An 18,383-nucleotide genomic window follows, 5' to 3' on the forward strand; every position below is an offset into this window, starting at 1 on the left:
TGTAAATGGTGTTATTAATGATGGATTTTACTGATGCAAACTGATTGAGAGAGAGAGACGGAGGGAGAGAGACAGAGGGAGAGAGAGACGGAGGGAGGGAGAGAGAGACGGAGAGGCTTTTGGGTGCATGTGCACAGTAGAATATATAACTAAAGCAGTGATATAGCTTTTTCTATTAGCATTATGCTAATACAAGTATTAATACAAAATGCTTCTAGACAAAATTAAAATTTACACATTTGCATCTAAATTGTGACTTTTATGTCTCTTTAATTCAAACTTTCTGAAACTTGAACTTTACTATGTAAGCTGGAATCATTGCTGTGAAGTAAAGCTTCTTCTCCATTTTATTAAAGGGATATACCTAGTGTAAGAATAATTTGTTCTATTTCATTAGAGCATTTTATTTTTATATAAACATACTTTCTTTCCTAAGATATGGAGAGTCCATGACGTCATTCAATTACTAGTGGGAATATCACTCCTGCTCAGCAGGAGGAGGCAAAGAGCACCCCAGCAAAGCTGTTAAGTGTCACTCCCCTACCCATAATTCCCAGTCATTCTCTTTGCCTGTCAATGGAGGAGGTGAAGTTTGGTGTCTGAAAATGAATTCCTTTTTTGTTTACTTTTCCCTGCAAGCAAGGATTTGGGTTTAGCTGAGTACACGTCAATCTCTTCAGGAGAGTAGTGGTGGCTTTTAAGCAGTTAGGAAGTTGTGAGGTAGTCCTTGCTTTGTTTCCTAACACATTGCTGCCCATGGTACAGAAAGCCAGAGTTGTTTACTCTGTTCCTTCTTTTTCTACAGGTCTCTGTAAGGAGTGTGTGTCCTTACACGCCTTGTGAGCTGTCTTCCTGCTGGACAGTTAGACTGCAGGTAAGTGCTTTTGTCTTCTAGGTCTTGGAGACTTGCACTTCAGAAGAATATGCCATATGCAGTAGATAGGGACATTTTTAAAATCCTTTTACAGGATTTTCTTTGGCAGTGGGCAGGCACATTATGTATTTTGAGACTAGGGGTTAATCTTCCCCTTACTGGGACGTTTTCCTCTTTGGGCTAATTTTGTTGAAATACTTTCTCCAACATTGGCGTGTCCGGTCCACAGCGTCATCCATTACTTGTGGGATATTCTCCTCCCCTACAGGGAAAAGCAAGGAGAGCACACAGCAAGAGCTGTCCATATAGCTCCCCCTCTGGCTCCGCCCCCCAGTCATTCTCCTTGCCGCTCTGAACAAGTAGCATCTCCACGGGGATGGTGAGGAGTTTGTGGTGTTTTTTATTTCTTCTATCAAGAGTTTGTTATTTTAAAATAGTGCTGGTATGTACTATTTACTCTGAAACAGAAAGAGATGAAGAGTTCTGTTTAAAAGAGGAGTATGATTTTAGCAGCAGTGACTAAAATCGATTGCTGTTCCCACACAGGACTGTTGAGATGAGAGAACTTCAGTTGGGGGGAACAGTTTGCAGACTTTTCTGCTCAAGGTATGACTAGCCATTTTCTAACAAGACTGTGTAATGCTGGAAGGCTGTCATTTTTCCCTCATGGGGATCGGTAAGCCATTTTCTTAGACTTAGAAAGAATAAAGGGCTTATTATGGGCTATTAACTGGTGGACACTCTTAAGGGCTAAATCGATTGTTTATTTAAGTTTTTATTTAAAGTTTGAAGTAATTTTCACACTTTTATTGTTTGGGGAACGTTTTTATCGCCAGGCACTAGTTTAGACGGAAGAAAATACCAAAGAATGGTAATAGAGTGCGCCAAATATATCTACAAGAAAAAATAAACACTTGATAAAAAGACTGTGTCTGAGATGAGAGTTAGAGGAATGTGCTCGTAGGTGGGCAAACGAATCAATGGAAGTGAGGTGTAACCAGGTGTGAAGCAAATCCCTTTGAAATGGCGATTATAAGCTACTAGTGTATAGTGTACTATGATATATATAAAAAATAATAAATAAATGTGAAATACCAATTTTTGGTGTAGCAGTGAAAGTTTCACGTAAATGTCATTGACAATAGATACGTATGATAAAGCGATATGACAATATAGCTGCAAATAATAAAGCAATATATCGACAAATTGGTGAAAAAAATATATATAAAAAGCAACAATGATAATGAAAAATAAAAGAAAAAAGTGCTTATCGTTTAATTGAGTCCCAATTCGGTACTGCGGAAGAAAATGACTTAAACCGTCAAAGTCTCTGTAAATAGGGTAGAAAGTTCTTGTCACAATGTAGGTGTTCAATGTGCAGCAGGCAGCTGGTCTTGGATGGTGTCTGATCAGAACAAATCTAAAGATGGAACAAGAGAAGACAGCGCCTCATAGTGCAAATAAATTTCAAAAGAAGAAGGGGTGTGCAATCACATCAGAGAACGTCAATTGTAGATATACTCACAAGAGCATTGGCACCCTTAAAGAAGAAGGTGCAAATGTGCAGGCTGACGTTTATTCAGCAGTCAGTACGCTGTATAATGGAAAAAAGAGGTCACCACCGATGCAGCCGTGGACTCTCCTCCGCAATCTGAGGCAGAATTCTATGGAGCCGTGCTGTGTGGTAGAAGACAAGCAACTCTCCCCTGCATGTGAAACACTCGGCACCCGGGTCGGTGTTTAAAATGAACAATTCACAATAAAAATAATCTGTCCGTGACAGAATGGCTTGGCATGTGAATGAAAAAGCCACAACAAGTCAGGCTGTGGTATAAAAATATTTTAAAAATATTTATTGTTTGAGCTTTAGACGCGTTTCTCGGCCACAAGCTCCTGGCCGTTTCATCAAGTACTAGTTTAGACGCCTTCCCAGTCAGGAAGGGCCTTTCACTGTATTAGGCAGAGCCTCATTTTCGCGCCATTATTGCGCAGTTTCTTTTAAGTACAGTGCATGCAGATGCATGTGAGAGGGTCTGGTGTCCACTGAAAACGTTCCTAGAAGGCTTGAAATACCCCCCTGGGATAGTTGAAGTCACAACAAAGGCTGTGGCTGGGACTGTAGTGGGGTTAAAATTGCAAACGGCTCCGGTTTCCACATTTTAAGGGTTAACAGCTTGAAAATTGGGGTGCAATACTTTGAATGCATTAAGACACTGTGGTGAAATTTGGTAAAGATTGGATAATTCCTTCATAGTTTTTCACATATTCAGTAATAAAGTGTGCCCTGTTTAACATTTAAAGAGACAGTAACGGTTTTGTTTTAAAACAGTTTTTGTACTTTATTAACCAGTTTAAGCCTGTTTAACATGTCTGTACCTTCAGATAGATCATGTTCTGTATGTATGGAAGCCAATGTGGTTCCCCCTTCAAATATATGTGATAATTGTGCCATAGCGTCCAAACACAGTAAGGACAGTATTGTCACAAATAGTAAGGTTGCCCAGGATGATTCCTCAGATGAAGGAAGTAGAGATAGTTCTACATCTTCTCCTTCTGTGTCTATACCAGTTATGCCCGCGCAGGCGACCCCTAGTACTTCTAGCGCGCCAATGCTTGTTACTATGCAACAATTGACGGCAGTAATGGATAACTCCATAGCTAATATTTTATCCAAAATGCCAGCATTTCAGAGAAAGCGCGATTGCTCTGTTTTAAACACTGTAGAGCAGGAGGGCGCTGATGATAATTTTTCTGTCATACCCTCACACCAGTCTGAAGTGGCAGTGAGGGAGGGTTTGTCAGATGGAGAAATTTCTGATACAGGAAGAATTTCTCAGCAGGCAAAACCTGATGTTGTGACATTTAAATTTAAATAAGAGCATCTCCGCGCATTACTTAAGGAGGTGCTATCTACTCTGGATGATTGTGACAATCTGGTCATCCCAGAAAACTTGTGCAAGATGGACAAGTTCCTAGAGGTCCCGGTGCACCCTGATGCCTTTCCGATACCTAAAACGGGTGGCGGACATAGTGAATAAGGAGTGGGAGAAGCCAGGCATACCTTTTGTCCCTCCTCCTATATTTAAGAAATTGTTCCCTATGGTCAACCCCAGAAAGGACATATGGCAAACAGTCCCTAAGGTCGAGGGGGCGGTTTCTACACTAGCCAAACGCACGACCATTCCCATTGAGGACAATTGTGCTTTCAAAGATCCTATGGATAAAAAATTGGAGGGTTTGCTTAAAAAGATTTTTGTACAGCAAGGTTACCTCCTTCATCCTATTTCGTGCATTATTCCTGTCACTACAGCGGCGTGGTTCTGGTTCGAGGAACTGGAAAAGTCGCTCAGTAGGGAGACTCCGTATGAGGAAGTCATGGACAGAATTCACGCACTTAAGTTAGCTAATTCCTTTATTTTAGACGCCGCTTTGCAGTTAGAGAGATTAGCGGCGAAAAATTCAGGGTTTGCAATTGTGGCGCGCAGAGCGCTCTGGCTAAAGTCTTGGTCGGCGGATGTATCTTCCAAGACAAAATTGCTTAATATCCCTTTCAAAGGTAAGACCCTTTTTGGGCCAGAATTGAAAGAAATTATTTCAGACATCACTGGGGGAAAGGGCCATGCCCTCCCACAGGATAGGCCTTTCAAGGCTAAGAATAAGTCCAATTTTCGTTCCTTTCGCAATTTCAGGAACGGACCGGCTTCTAACTCGGCAGCCTCTAAACAAGAGGGTAACGCTTCCCAGACTAAACCAGCTTGGAAACCAATGCAAGGCTGGAATAAGGGTAAACAGGCCAAGAAGCCTGCTGCTGCTACCAAGACAGCATGAAGGGGTAGCCCCCGATCCGGGACCGGATCTAGTAGGGGGCAGACTCTTTCTCTCTTTGCTCAGGCTTGGGCAAGAGATGTTCAGGATCCCTGGACACTAGAAATAGTCTCTCAGGGTTATCTTCTAGAATTCAAGGAACTAACCCCAAGGGGAAGGTTCCACATTCGCACTTATCTTCAAACCAAATAAGTAGACAGGCATTCTTACATTGTGTAGAAGACCTGTTAAAGATGGGAGTGATACACCCAGTTCCAACTGTGGAACAAGGTCAGGGGTTTTTACTCAAATCTGTTTGTAGTTCCCAAAAAAGAGGGAACTTTCAGACCAATTCTGGATTTAAAAATTCTAAACAAATTTCTCAGAGTTCCATCGTTCAAAATGGAAACCATTCGAACAATTTTACCTACAATCCAGGAGGGTCAATATATGACTACCGTGGATTTAAAGGATGCGTATCTACATATTCCTATCCACAAAGATCATCATCAGTTCCTAAGATTCGCCTTTCTGGACAAACATTATCTGTTCGTGGCTCTCCCATTCGGACTAGCCACTGCTCCCAGAATTTTCACAAAGGTGCTCGGGTCCCTTCTAGCGGTTCTAAGACCAAGGGGCATTGCAGTGGCACCTTATCTGGACGACATTCTAATTCAAGCGTCGTCTCTTTCCAAAGCAAAGGCTCATACAGACATTGTTCTAGCCTTTCTCAGATCTCACGGGTGGAAGGTGAACGTAGAAAAGAGTTCCCTGTCTCCGTCGACAAGAGTTCCCTTTTTGGGAACAATAATAGATTCTTTTGAAATGAAGATCTTCCTGACAGAAGTCAGAAAGTCAAAGCTTCTAAACGCTTGTCAAGTTCTTCTCTCTATTCTGCAGCCTTCCATAGCTCAGTGCATGGAAGTAGTAGGGTTGATGGTTACAGCAATGGACATAGTTCCTTTTGCTCGAATTCATCTAAGACCATTACAACTGTGCATGCTCCAGTAGACAGGATCACCTGTCTCAGGGAATGAGTTTCTGCAGACCAAAGTGGGTCATTGTCACGACCGACGCCAATCTATCAGGCTGGGGCGCGGTCTGGGATTCCCTGAAAACTCAGGGTTTATGGTCTCGGGAAGAGTCTCTTCTCCCGATCAACATCCTGGAACTGAGAGCGATATTCAATGCTCTCCGGGCTTGGCCTCATCTAGCGAAGGCCGGATACATAAGATTCCAGTCAGATAACATGACGACTGTAGCTTACATCAACCATCAGGGAGGAACAAGGAGTTCCTTGGCGATGAGAGAGGCATCCAAGATCATCAAATGGGCGGAGGATCACTCCTGCCACCTATCTGCAATCCACATCCCAGGAGTAGACAACTGGGAGGCGGATTATCTGAGTCGTCAGATTTTCTATCCGGGGGGGTGGGAACTCCACCCGGAGGTGTTTGCCCAGTTGACTCAATTATGGGGCATTCCAGACATGGATCTGATGGGTCTCGTCAGAACTTCAAGGTTCCTTGCTACGGGTCCAGATCCAGGGATCCCAAGGCCACTCTAGTGGATGCATTAGTGGCGCCTTGGTCGTTCAACCTAGCTTATGCGTTTCCACCGTTCCCTCTCCTTCCCAGGCTTGTAGCCAGGATCAAACAGGAGAAGGCCTTGGTGATTCTGATAGCTCCTGCGTGGCCGCGCAGGACTTGGTATGCAGACCTGGTGAATATGTCATCGGCTCCACCATGGAAGCTACCTTTGAGACAGGATCTTCTAGTACAAGGTCCATTCGAACATCCAAATCTAATTTCTCTGCAGCTGACTGCTTGGAAATTGAACGTTTGATTTTATCCAAGCGTGGGTTTTCAGATTCAGTGATAGATACTCTGGTCCAAGCCAGAAAACCTGTGTCTAGAAAGATTTACCATAAAATATGGAAAAGATATATCTGTTGGTGTGAATCCAAGGGATTCTCCTGGAGTAAGATTAAAATTCCTAAGATCCTCTCCTTTCTCCAAGAAGGTTTGGATAAGGGATTGTCAGCGAGTTCTCTAAAAGGACAGATTTCTGCTTTATCTGTCTTGTTATACAGACGACTGGCAGCTGTGCCAGAGGTACAAGCTTTTGTACAGGCTTTGGTCAGAATCAAACCTGTTTACAGACCCTTGACTCCTCCTTGGAGTCTAAATTTAGTTCTTTCAGTTCTTCAGGGGTCCCGTTTGAACCCTTACATTCCATAGATATCAAGTTGCTATCTTGGAAAGTTCTGTTTTTGGTTGCTATTTCTTCTGCTAGAAGAGTTTCTGAATTATCTGCTTTGCAGTGTGATCCACCCTATCTGGTGTTCCATTCAGATAAGGTTATTTTGCGTACCAAGCCTGGTTTTCTTCCAAAAGTTGTTTCCAACAAGAATATTAACCAGGAAATAGTTGTTCCTTCTCTGTGCCCGAATCCAGTTTCAAAGAAGGAACGTTTGTTACACAATTTAGATGTAGTCCGTGCTTTAAAGTTCTATTTAGAAGCAACTAAGAATTTTAGACAAACCTCATCCTTGTTTGTCGTTTACTCTGGTAGAGGAGAGGACAAAAAGCTATTGCTACCTCTCTTTCTTTCTGGCTGAAAAGCATTATCCGATTGGCTTAGGAGACTGCCGGACGGCAGCCTCCTGAACGAATCACAGCTCACTCCACTAGGGCTGTGGCTTACACATGGGCCTTCAAGAACGAGGCTTCTGTTAATCAGATATGTAAGGCAGCGACTTGGTCTTCTCTGCACACTTTTGCCAAATTTTACAAATTTGATATTTTTGCTTCTTCGGAGGCTGTTTTGGGGAGAAAGGTTTTGCAAGCCGTGGTGCCTTCTGTTTAGGTAACCTGATTTGCTCCCTCCCTTCATCCGTGTCCTAAAGCTTTGGTATTGGTTCCCACAAGTAATGGATGACGCCGTGGACCGGACACACCAATGTTGGAGAAAACAGAATTTATGCTTACCTGATAAATTACTTTCTCCAACGGTGTGTCTGGTCCACGGCCCGCCCTGGTTTTTTTACTCAGGTTTGAAAATTTTTTCTTTTTCTTTATACACTACAGTCACCACGGCACCCTATAGTTTCTCCTTTTTCTCCTAACCATCGGTCGAATGACTGGGGGGCGGAGCCAGAGGGGGAGCTATATGGACAGCTCTTGCTGTGTGCTCTCCTTGCCTTTCCCTGTAGGGGAGGAGAATATCCCACAAGTTATGGATGACGCCGTGGACCGGACACACCGTTGGAGAAAGTAATTTATCAGGTAAGCATAAATTCTGTTTTATTAGTATGTGTATGGCTTATCTTTTATACAGGGATTTATGTATAAACTTAAAATTTGGCAGTTGGTTTTCTTTGCTAGCTTAGCAAGAACAGGCTAACTGACAGACTGCTTGAGCGTTTGTGCAAATTAAGCTCCGGTGTTGTAGGCAGAGGGAAACGCTCGCCTTTTACTAGCTGCTTAGTTTCCTCTCTCTGCCGGTCATGTGACTTCTCTCTGCTGTTGAATATTCACGGAGTGGAGCGGTGTCATTGAATTTCAGTCTCTTCAGTGTCGATCTACTATATGATCGTTTTAGAAACTTCTGACAGCCAAATTGTGTATAAGTGTTACGGTAAGGCACCTCAGCCTGTATGAGGTGTAGGGGGCCTTATTGGTTTATTATTTTAAATAATTTTTTCATTATGTTAAGTGGCTGTGGTATTAATAATTCTTAAAGTGACACTGTATTTAAAAAAAAATCTACAATTTGGGGAATTTTTTTATTTAGTATTATGGACATAGACCAAAACTCTGTGTCTTTTTTGATAAATGCTTGTTATGCCTTGAGACACATATTGTTTTGCCTATGCAATTCTGTGCTGCATGCTTAGCTAGAACACTTCAATTTAAAGATCAATTGTTGCCCTCTGAGACCAATGTCTCTCAGGATGATGCTGTTCATGCAATGCCTCACCTTTCTCCTCAAACGTCCCAAGCCTCTATAACGTCACATACACTACAGTACCCTGCAGTTCCTCTCAGCCTCCTAGGGGAGTTTATTTGCCTGCTGATTTTGCTGCACAGGTATCTTCTGCGGTATCTGGGGCATTATCTGCTTTTCCTATGCTGGGAAAATGCGAGAGGAAAATTAGACATTCAGATAGTAATGTTTCTGTTCCACCTACTGCTACGCAGGTTGCCCTCCCTCATAAGTCTGGTGAGGAGGATACGTGGTGAAATCTCAGATTTGGACAGTATTATTTCTTCATCTGATACTGAAGAAGACAACTTTAGATTTAAGCTTGAACACCTTTGTGTGCTGTTAAAGAAGGTATTGGCTACTTTGGATTACTCTGATACTTCAGTCGTTGTCAACCCTAAGAAGTCTAGTAAACTTAATACATACTATGATATTCCTTCCTCTGTGGAAGTTTTTCCTGTCCCAGACCGTGTGACGGAGATTATTTCACAGGAATGGGAGAAGCCAGGGATTCCTTTCTCCCCGTCTCCTGTATTTAAAAAGATGTTTCCTGTTGCTGACTCCATTAAAGAATCTTGGTGCATGATGCCTAAAGTAGAAGAGGCTATTTCTACTCTGGCTAAGAGAACTACGATCCCTTTAGAGGATAGCTGCACCTTTAATCATCCCATGGACAAAAATCTGGAAGCTTATTTGAAGAAAATGTATGTTCATCAAGGTCTTCAATGGCATCCTGCAGTTTGTATTGCCACAGTAGCAAGTGCGGTATCTTATTGGTGTAACGCCTTTTCTGAATCAATTTTAGTAGAGACTACTTTCGAGGAGATACAAGATAGGATTAAGGCATTCAAACTAGCCAATTCCTTTATTTCTGATGCTAACATGCAAGTTATTAAACTAGGAGCCAAGATGTCTGGCTTCTCTGTCCTAGCCTGTAAGGGCATTGTGGCTAAAATCTTGGTCAGCTGATGTTACCTCTAAGTCAGAGCTTCTGGCGCTTCCGGGTAAGACCTTGTTCAGACCTGGTCTGGCAGAAATAATTTCTGATATTACGGGTGGAAAAGGGTCTTTTTTACCGCAAGACAAGAAGAACAGACTCAAAGGAAGTCAAAGTAATTTTCGTTCCTTTCGTAACTTCAAAGGTCAAGTCTTCCTCTGCCTCTTCCAAGCAAGAGCAGTCCAAGTCTTCTTGAAAGCCCAATCAGTCTTGGAATAAGGGGAAGCAATCAAAGAAACCCTCAGCTGAGTCTGTCAGCATGAAGGGTCGGTCCCCGGTCCTGGATCGGATCTAATGTGGGCGGCAGACTTTCCCTGGTCAAGCGGGGAGACCAGATGTCCCAAATCCTTAGGCTGTGGAGATAGTATCTCAGGGTTACAAAATAGAATTCAAAACTCTCCCTCCCAGGGACAGATTCCACCTCAAGATGATCTGCTGACCAGGTAAAAAGAGAGGCATTCTTGAACTGTGTTGAGGACCTTTCCTCCCTTGGAGTGATTGTTCCAGTTCCAGTAAGGGAACAGGGTCTAGGATTCTATTCAAATCTGTTTGTGGGTCACAAAAAAGAGGGAACTTTTCAACCCATTGTAGACCAAAAGTGCTTCAATAAGTTTTTCAGGTTACCATCTTTCAAACTGGAAACCATTCGTTCCATTCTTCCTTTGGTCCAAGAGGGTCAGTTCATGAGGACCATAGACCTGAAGGACGTGTATCTTCATGTTCCCATCCACAGGAATCATCACAAATTCCTGAGATTCGCCTTTTCAGTTTGTGGCTCTTCCTTTTGGACTTGCCACAGCTCTCAGAATTTTCTCAAAGGTTCTGGGGACTCTCTTGGCAGTGATCAGGTCTCTGGGAATTGCAGTGGCCCCATACCTGGACGACATATTGGTTCAGGCACCATCTTTTCAACAAGCAAACTCTCTCATGCAGAGATCTTGTTGTCTTTTCTACGTTCCCACAGTTGGAAAGTGAATCTGGAAAAGAGCTCCCTTGTTCCAGCTACAACGGTGATTTTCTTAGGGACCATAATAGATTCCATATCTATGAAAATTTTTCTGATGGAGGTCAGAAAATCCAAAATTCCCTCCTCTTGCCTCTCTCTTCAGTCTACTGTTCGGCCATCAGTTGCTCAATGTATGGAGGTAAATGGTCTGATGATTGCTTCCATGGACATCATGCCTTTCGCTTGATTCCATTTGAGAGCTCTGCAATTAAGCATGCTCAGACAATGGAACGGAGACCATTTGGATCTGTCTCAGAGGATAGATCTAGACCAGTCGACAAGAGAATCTCTCCCGTGGTGACTTTCTCAGGGCACATGCTTCCGGAGACCTTCCTTGGTGATTGTGACCACAGACGCCAGCCTGCTAGGCTGGGGAGCAGTCTGGGACTCGTTAAAGGCGTAGGGACTATGGACTCAGGAGTAGTCTGCTCTCTTCATAAACATCTTGGAGTTGAGTGATTTACAATCCTCTGATGGCTTGGCCTCAATTGTCTTTAGCTCGGTTTATCATGTTTTAGTCGGACAACATCACCTCAGTGGCTTACATCAACCACCAGGGAGGAACTCAGAGTTCCTTAGCCATGAAGGAGATGCCACGGATTATTCAGTGGGCGGAAGCTCACAATTGTTGTCTATCTTCCATCCACATTCCTGGAGTGGACAACTGGGAAGCGGATTTCCTGAGCAGACAGACATTTCATTCCAGGGAGTGGACTCTCCATCCGTAGGTGTTCTCCAGGTTAACCCATAAATGGGGGGTGCCAGAGTTGGATCTGATGGTGTCTCAGCAGAACGCCAAGCTTCCAAGGTACGTTTCAAGGTCAAGAGATCCTCAGGCCGTTCTGATAGATGCTCTGGCGGTTACTTGGTTTAGCATACCTGTTTCCTCCGTTTGCGCTCCTTCCACGAGTTATTGCTCGTATCAAACAAGAGAGAGCATTTGTAATTCTAATAGCTCCTGCATGGCTTTGCAGGATCTGGTATGCAGACCTAGTGAAGATGTAATCTCGGCCGCCTTGGAGGTTGCCTCTGAGGAAGAACCTTCTAACTTAGGGACCGGGTCCATTCCTCCATCCAAATCTAGTTTCTCTGAAGCTAACTGCTTGGAGATCGAATGCTTAGTTCTGTCTAAGCGTGGATTTTCTGAGTCGGTCATTGAGACCATGATCCAAGCTTGCAAGCCTGTTACTCGAAAAATTTACCATAAGGTATGGCGTAAATACCTTTTATTGGTGTGAATCTAAGGGCTGAGGATTCCTAGAATTGTGTCTTTTCTCCAGGAAGGTCTGGAGAAAGGGTTGTCAGTCAGTTCTCTGAAAGGTCAGATTTCTGCATTATCTATTTTGTTACACAAGCGTCTGGCGGATGTGCCAGATGTTCAAACTTTTTGTCAGGATCTGGTCAGAACCTGTTGCTCCTCCTTGGAGCCTTAATCTTTTTCTTAAAGTTTTGCAGCAGGCTCTGTTTTGAGCCAATGCATGCCATAGATATTAAGTTGCTATCTTGGAAGGTTTTGTTTCTTATTGCTATCTCTTCTGCTCTGAGAGTTTTGGAACTCTCAACTTTGCAGTGTGATTCGCCTTACCTTATCTTTCTTGCGGATAAGGCGGTTCTTCGTACTAAATTGGGGTTTCTTCCTAAAGTGGTTTTGGATAGAAATATTAATCAGGAAATTGTTGTTCCTTCTCTCTGTCCCAATCCTTCTTCTCATAAAGAACGTCTGTTGCACAACTTGGATGTTGTGCGTGCTCTAAAATTCTACCTACAGGCGACTAAGGATTTTCGCCAGTCTTCTGCCCTGTTTGTTTGTTTCTCAGGAAAGCATAAGGGTCAGAAGGCTACTTCTACTTCTCTTTCCCTCTGGTTGAGAAGTATGATTCATTTTGCTTACGAGACTGCTGGACAGCAACCTCCTGAGAGAATTACAGCTTATTCCACTAGGGCTGTCTCCTCTTTTTGGGCTTTCAAAAATGAAGCTTCTGTGCAACTTGGTCCTCTCTGCATACTTTTTACAAATTTGATACTTTTGCCTTGGCTGAGGCCTCTTTTGGGAGAAAGCGGTGGTGCCTTCTGTTTAGGTCTGCCTGTCTCGTTCTCCCTCCCTGTTTATTCTGTGTCCTCTTGCTTGGGTATTGGTTCCCACTAGTAATTGAATGACGTTGTGGACTCTCCATATCTTAGGAAAGAAAACAAAATGTATGCTTACCTGATAAATTTCTTTCTTTCTGGATATGGAGAGTCCACGACCCCACCCTTTATTAAGACAGTTATTTTTTACTAAACCTCAGGCACCTCTACACCTTTGTGTTATTCCCTTTCCATTTCCCTTCGGTCGAATGACTGGGGATTATGGGTAGGGGAGTGACACTTAACAGCTTTGCTGTGGTGCTCTTTGCTGCTCCTGCTGGCCAGGAGTGATATTTCCACTAGTAATTTAATGACGTTGTGGACTCCATATCCGGAAATAAAGACATTTTTCAGGTAAGCATAAATCCATTTTTTTTTTACTCTATTTGATGGAAAAAAACATAAGCTTCATTCAAGGCCATATGCCTGGGGTAAAAAACAGTGTAGAGAGAGACTTTTTTTTTTTTTTTTTTAACTGTGTTTGACGTCTGCAAACTGTTTAAACATATAGTTTTTGTGCCGTTCCTGTGCAGGATATGCCCAATGATTTGGCGGATACGTACAAATGCAGCTTACGGTTGATTCTTCAGCCTTGTCTGTCTTAGGAGTTCATGAACTCATTGTGACACTATTTATTTACCTGGCCCTGGAGCGGTTTGTCGAAATTGTTCCTTTATCTTTATTTTATCATTTGAAATTGAAATTTGAAATGCTTTTTTAAACCAACAGCTACACTAAATCTTTAAATACTCAAGCATTAGCTATTTAAAAACTATATAAAGATAGCAGCAGAAATCATCTCTGATAGAGAGGTTTGTGAGAGAGCCAAGCCCTTTTAAAATGTGTCCCTGTAGCTGCTTTGGATACAATGAACGTTTATCATCTGCTTGACTGGGTACATTGTACCTTTAAGAGTTTTGGGGCAGAACTAAAAAAAAAGACGTAATTGAACCTAAGGAACATTAAAGTGTTGGTAAATCCTAGCCTTTGTGAAACGCTAACATTTAACAGTGCAACAAATAAATGCGACTTTCAGTCATAAAGTATAAAATACTTAGTTGAAAGTTCTTTTATTTGTCTTTATTGTTCGCCGTGCTGAGCGCCTCAGGCCGCCCACAGTAGAACGTTAATTTTTTAATGAGTTGACGTTTACATCTCTTAGCCAATAGCCGTGCGGGCCAGCAGGCATTATGCCGGATAGCTAGCACACTATTTGCTAATAAAGTCCCATTTATTTCTTGCACTGGTAAATCCTAGCGTTTCAAAAACGCTAGGATTTACTATCACTAAGCAGTGTCAGTGATGTGTGCTGGAGAACAAGGGATAGCAGCTATTAATGGACAACAGCTTTTTGCATATAGAGGTGAAAATAATGTAAAACTTGGTTGAGTAAGCTTTGCATGTCATTTATACCCTTATAAAAATAATCCATCTTTAAAACAGTACCTGGCATCAAACTTATTGAGGAATGCTGACATAGAACACCTGTGTTTACCGAGATTCCGCCAGCAGATTCTCTAAAACACATCACACTTGTGTGCATCTTCAGAATGGTGTCTGGCATCAATACAGGCATACCTCGTTTTATTGCACTTTGCAGATATTGGTTTTTTTTTTGTTTTTTTTTTACAAATTAAAGGTTTGTGGCAGCCCTTTGTCAAGCAAATCTATCGGCACCATTTTTCCAACATATATACACTTCTAAATACACACCTATGTATATACACCACCAGCAAAAGAAATATGGCTCACTGAAGGCTCAGATAATGGTTAGCATTTTTTAATTAAGGTATGTACTTTTTTTTTTTTAGACATAATGCTATTGCACACTTATTAGACTACAGCATAGTGTAAATAGAACTTTATATAATGTCTATATATGTTAACATATGTATTTATTTGTATATATGTATTTACAGACCTACATATACACATAAATATATATATATATGGGCTACAGAATCTGTTGGCGCTCTACAAATAACCGATAATAATAATAATAAAAATATATATACAGTATATATATATATATATATATATATATATATATATAAATATATATATATATATATATATATACATAACTTCAAAACAAACTACTAGCTACAGGGTAGGAGGAGTGACCCAGAGTTCCCACCCCTATCCTGTGTAGTTCAGTATATCCTTACCCAGCACAAACCTTGTCGGATTCAAATATTTATAAATAAAAACAATAACGGAGATAAATCAGCTTAACTAACAGATATTTATTTATTAAACACATTGCCACAAGCAGAAAAGATAATGAAAATACCATGTCCACCAGACAGAGTTAATAATGGGTACCCATAACATTCAATAGGGAGCTCCAGAGTTGAATGACTCATTCAAATGTATCCTCTGTTTCCCACATCCACTGTGTATAGTTATTCCCACTTGTTATGTTTTTAGAAGAGCAAGAACAATTTCATACATTAAACAGCAAAACCGAATTTGAACATTTAACAATATGTCCTGTTTAAAAATGCAAATTTTTCAAATGCTTAGTATATCTTATTTATTCTAAAACATAGAGTCTATGTTTTAGAATAAATAAGATATACTAAGCATTTGAATAATTTGCATTTTTAAACAGGACATATTGTCAAATGTTTAATTCTGTTTTGCCGTTTAATGTATGAAATTGTTCTTGTTCTTCTAAAAATTGCCACAATAAAAGACCACAAGCAGTTAAGTAGATACAGTATAAAGTTTCAAATTCACCCGATAGGCTGAAGGGGAAAGAATTTCCCTTTAAAGTGCAATGACGATAGGAAATTACATCACTGAACTCAAGCCGGACAAAGCCCCATGCAATGGTAGGGATGAAACGTGCAGCAGCAGAAGTAATACCACTGACAAGTTTTTAAGAGACTTTCCCCACACCGCCAAGGCCAACTATACAGCTAAAGTGCTGATTGCAGATGACGCTGAAGGTAAAAGGATGTGGCACTAAAAATCCCACGTAAGTCTGACCTGATATGAGCACCGAAAACGGAGAACCAAACGGAGGGTACGAGTATAAGGCAGACGCTGCCTAAACTTAACATGCTGTGGAAGGCGCTACTCCCTGGTATCAAATGTTCCGTTATTTATGAATGTGAAGGGTCTGACTTAGGACAGTGCAATACTTTGCTTTACTAACCCAACTGTTCAAAGGTTTACTTGCGGAACAGAACTGGAAGCTAATTACACTAACAGTTGCAAGCAACCATGACAACAGCCGTGGGGGGTGCACATTGAATACATTTACTAACAGGCCATAACAAGTGGGAATAACTATACACAGTGGATGTGGGAAACGGAGGATAAATTTGAATGAGTCATTCCACTCTGGATATACAACTAACAGGGAGCTCCCTATTGAATGTTATGGGTACCCATTATTAACATGGTATTTTCGTTATCTTTTCTGCTTGTGGCAATGTGTTTAATAATAGATATCTATTAGTTAAGCTGATTTATCTCCGTTATTGTTTTGATTTATAAATATTTGAATCCGACAAGGTTTGTGCTGGGTAAGGATATACTGGACTACACAAGATAGGGGTGGGAACTCTGGGTCACTCCCCCTACCCTGTAGCTAGTAGTTTGTTCTGTTTTGAAGTTTTGTATTTAAATTATTTATATCTCCAAGCACTGTCTACCTGTTAACACTTAGAATCAGGATAATATATACAGTATATATTTCTGGTGCCAGTCTAATAACATATACAGGGAGTGCAGAATTATTAGGCAAATGAGTATTTTGACCACATCATCCTCTTTATGCATGTTGTCTTACTCCAAGCTGTATAGGCTCGAAAGCCTACTACCAATTAAGCATATTAGGTGATGTGCATCTCTGTAATGAGAAGGGGTGTGGTCTAATGACATCAACACCCTATATCAGGTGTGCATAATTATTAGGCAACTTCCTTTCCTTTGGCAAAATGGGTCAAAAGAAGGACTTGACAGGCTCAGAAAAGTCAAAAATAGTGAGATATCTTGCAGAGGGATGCAGCACTCTTAAAATTGCAAAGCTTCTGAAGCGTGATCATCGAACAATCAAGCGTTTCATTCAAAATAGTCAACAGGGTCGCAAGAAGCGTATGGAAAAACCAAGGCGCAAAATAACTGCCCATGAACTGAGAAAAGTCAAGCGTGCAGCTGCCAAGATGCCACTTGCCACCAGTTTGGCCATATTTCTGAGCTGCAACATCACTGGAGTGCCCAAAAGCACAAGGTGTGCAATACTCAGAGACATGGCCAAGGTAAGAAAGGCTGAAAGACGACCACAACTGAACAAGACACACAAGCTGAAACGTCAAGACTGGGCCAAGAAATATCTCAAGACTGATTTTTCAAAGGTTTTATGGACTGATGAAATGAGAGTGAGTCTTGATGGGCCAGATGGATGGGCCCGTGGCTGGATTGGTAAAGGGCAGAGAGCTCCAGTCCGACTCAGACGCCAGCAAGGTGGAGGTGGAGTACTGGTTTGGGCTGGTATCATCAAAGATGAGCTTGTGGGGCCTTTTCGGGTTGAGGATGGAGTCAAGCTCAACTCCCAGTCCTACTGCCAGTTTCTGGAAGACACCTTCTTCAAGCAGTGGTACAGGAAGAAGTCTGCATCCTTCAAGAAAAACATGATTTTCATGCAGGACAATGCTCCATCACACGCGTCCAAGTACTACACAGCGTGGCTGGCAAGAAAGGGTATAAAAGAAGAAAATCTAATGACATGGCCTCCTTGTTCACCTGATCTGAACCCCATTGAGAACCTGTGGTCCATCATCAAATGTGAGATTTACAAGGAGGGAAAACAGTACACCTCTCTGAACAGTGTCTGGGAGGCTGTGGTTGCTGCTGCACGCAATGTTGATGGTGAACAGATCAAAACACTGACAGAATCCATGGATGGAAGGCTTTTGAGTGTCCTTGCAAAGAAAGGTGGCTATATTAGTCACTGATTTGTTTTTGTTTTGATTTTGAATGTCAGAAATGTATATTTGTGAATGTTGAGATGTTATATTGGTTTCACTGGTAAAAATAAATCATTGAAATGGGTATATATTTGTTTTTTGTTAAGTTGCCTAATAATTATGCACAGTAATAGTCACCTGCACACACAGATATCCCCCTAAAATAGCTATAACTAAAAACAAACTAAAAACTACTTCCAAAACTATTCAGCTTTGATATTAATGAGTTTTTTGGGTTCATTGAGAACATGGTTGTTGTTCAATAATAAAATTAATCCTCAAAAATACAACTTGCCTAATAATTCTGCACTCCCTGTATAGTGTGTGTGTATGTGTATATATATATATATATGCATGCATTGGAGCCCTTTGCAGTAGATGAAAACATGGTAAATTCTATTTATGAAATATTCATATTTAATAAAGTGTTATACTATGCATTTACTGTAAATATTTCACATTCAAATGTTCTGCACATAGCAGAATGTTATTTGTTTTTCTAAATAGATATTTATTTATATATTTGTACCAAAATACCATCAGATTTATGAATAGAACATATTCTTCTATATGGAATGTGAAATAATCATATTTTCATGTCGATTTAGA

The 18,383-nt window shown here is 41.3% G+C and overlaps 1 protein-coding gene across 5 annotated transcripts in view; it reads left to right on the top strand.

Annotated features, from left to right (window-relative positions):
• Positions 1-18,383, top strand: part of MEF2D (myocyte enhancer factor 2D) — a 345,309-nt gene that overhangs the window by 147,041 nt on the left and 179,885 nt on the right. The gene's annotated exons all lie outside the window — the stretch shown is intronic.

This window comes from Bombina bombina, chromosome 1 (genome assembly GCF_027579735.1).
Source record: "Bombina bombina isolate aBomBom1 chromosome 1, aBomBom1.pri, whole genome shotgun sequence".
Classification (NCBI taxonomy): domain Eukaryota; kingdom Metazoa; phylum Chordata; class Amphibia; order Anura; family Bombinatoridae; genus Bombina; species Bombina bombina.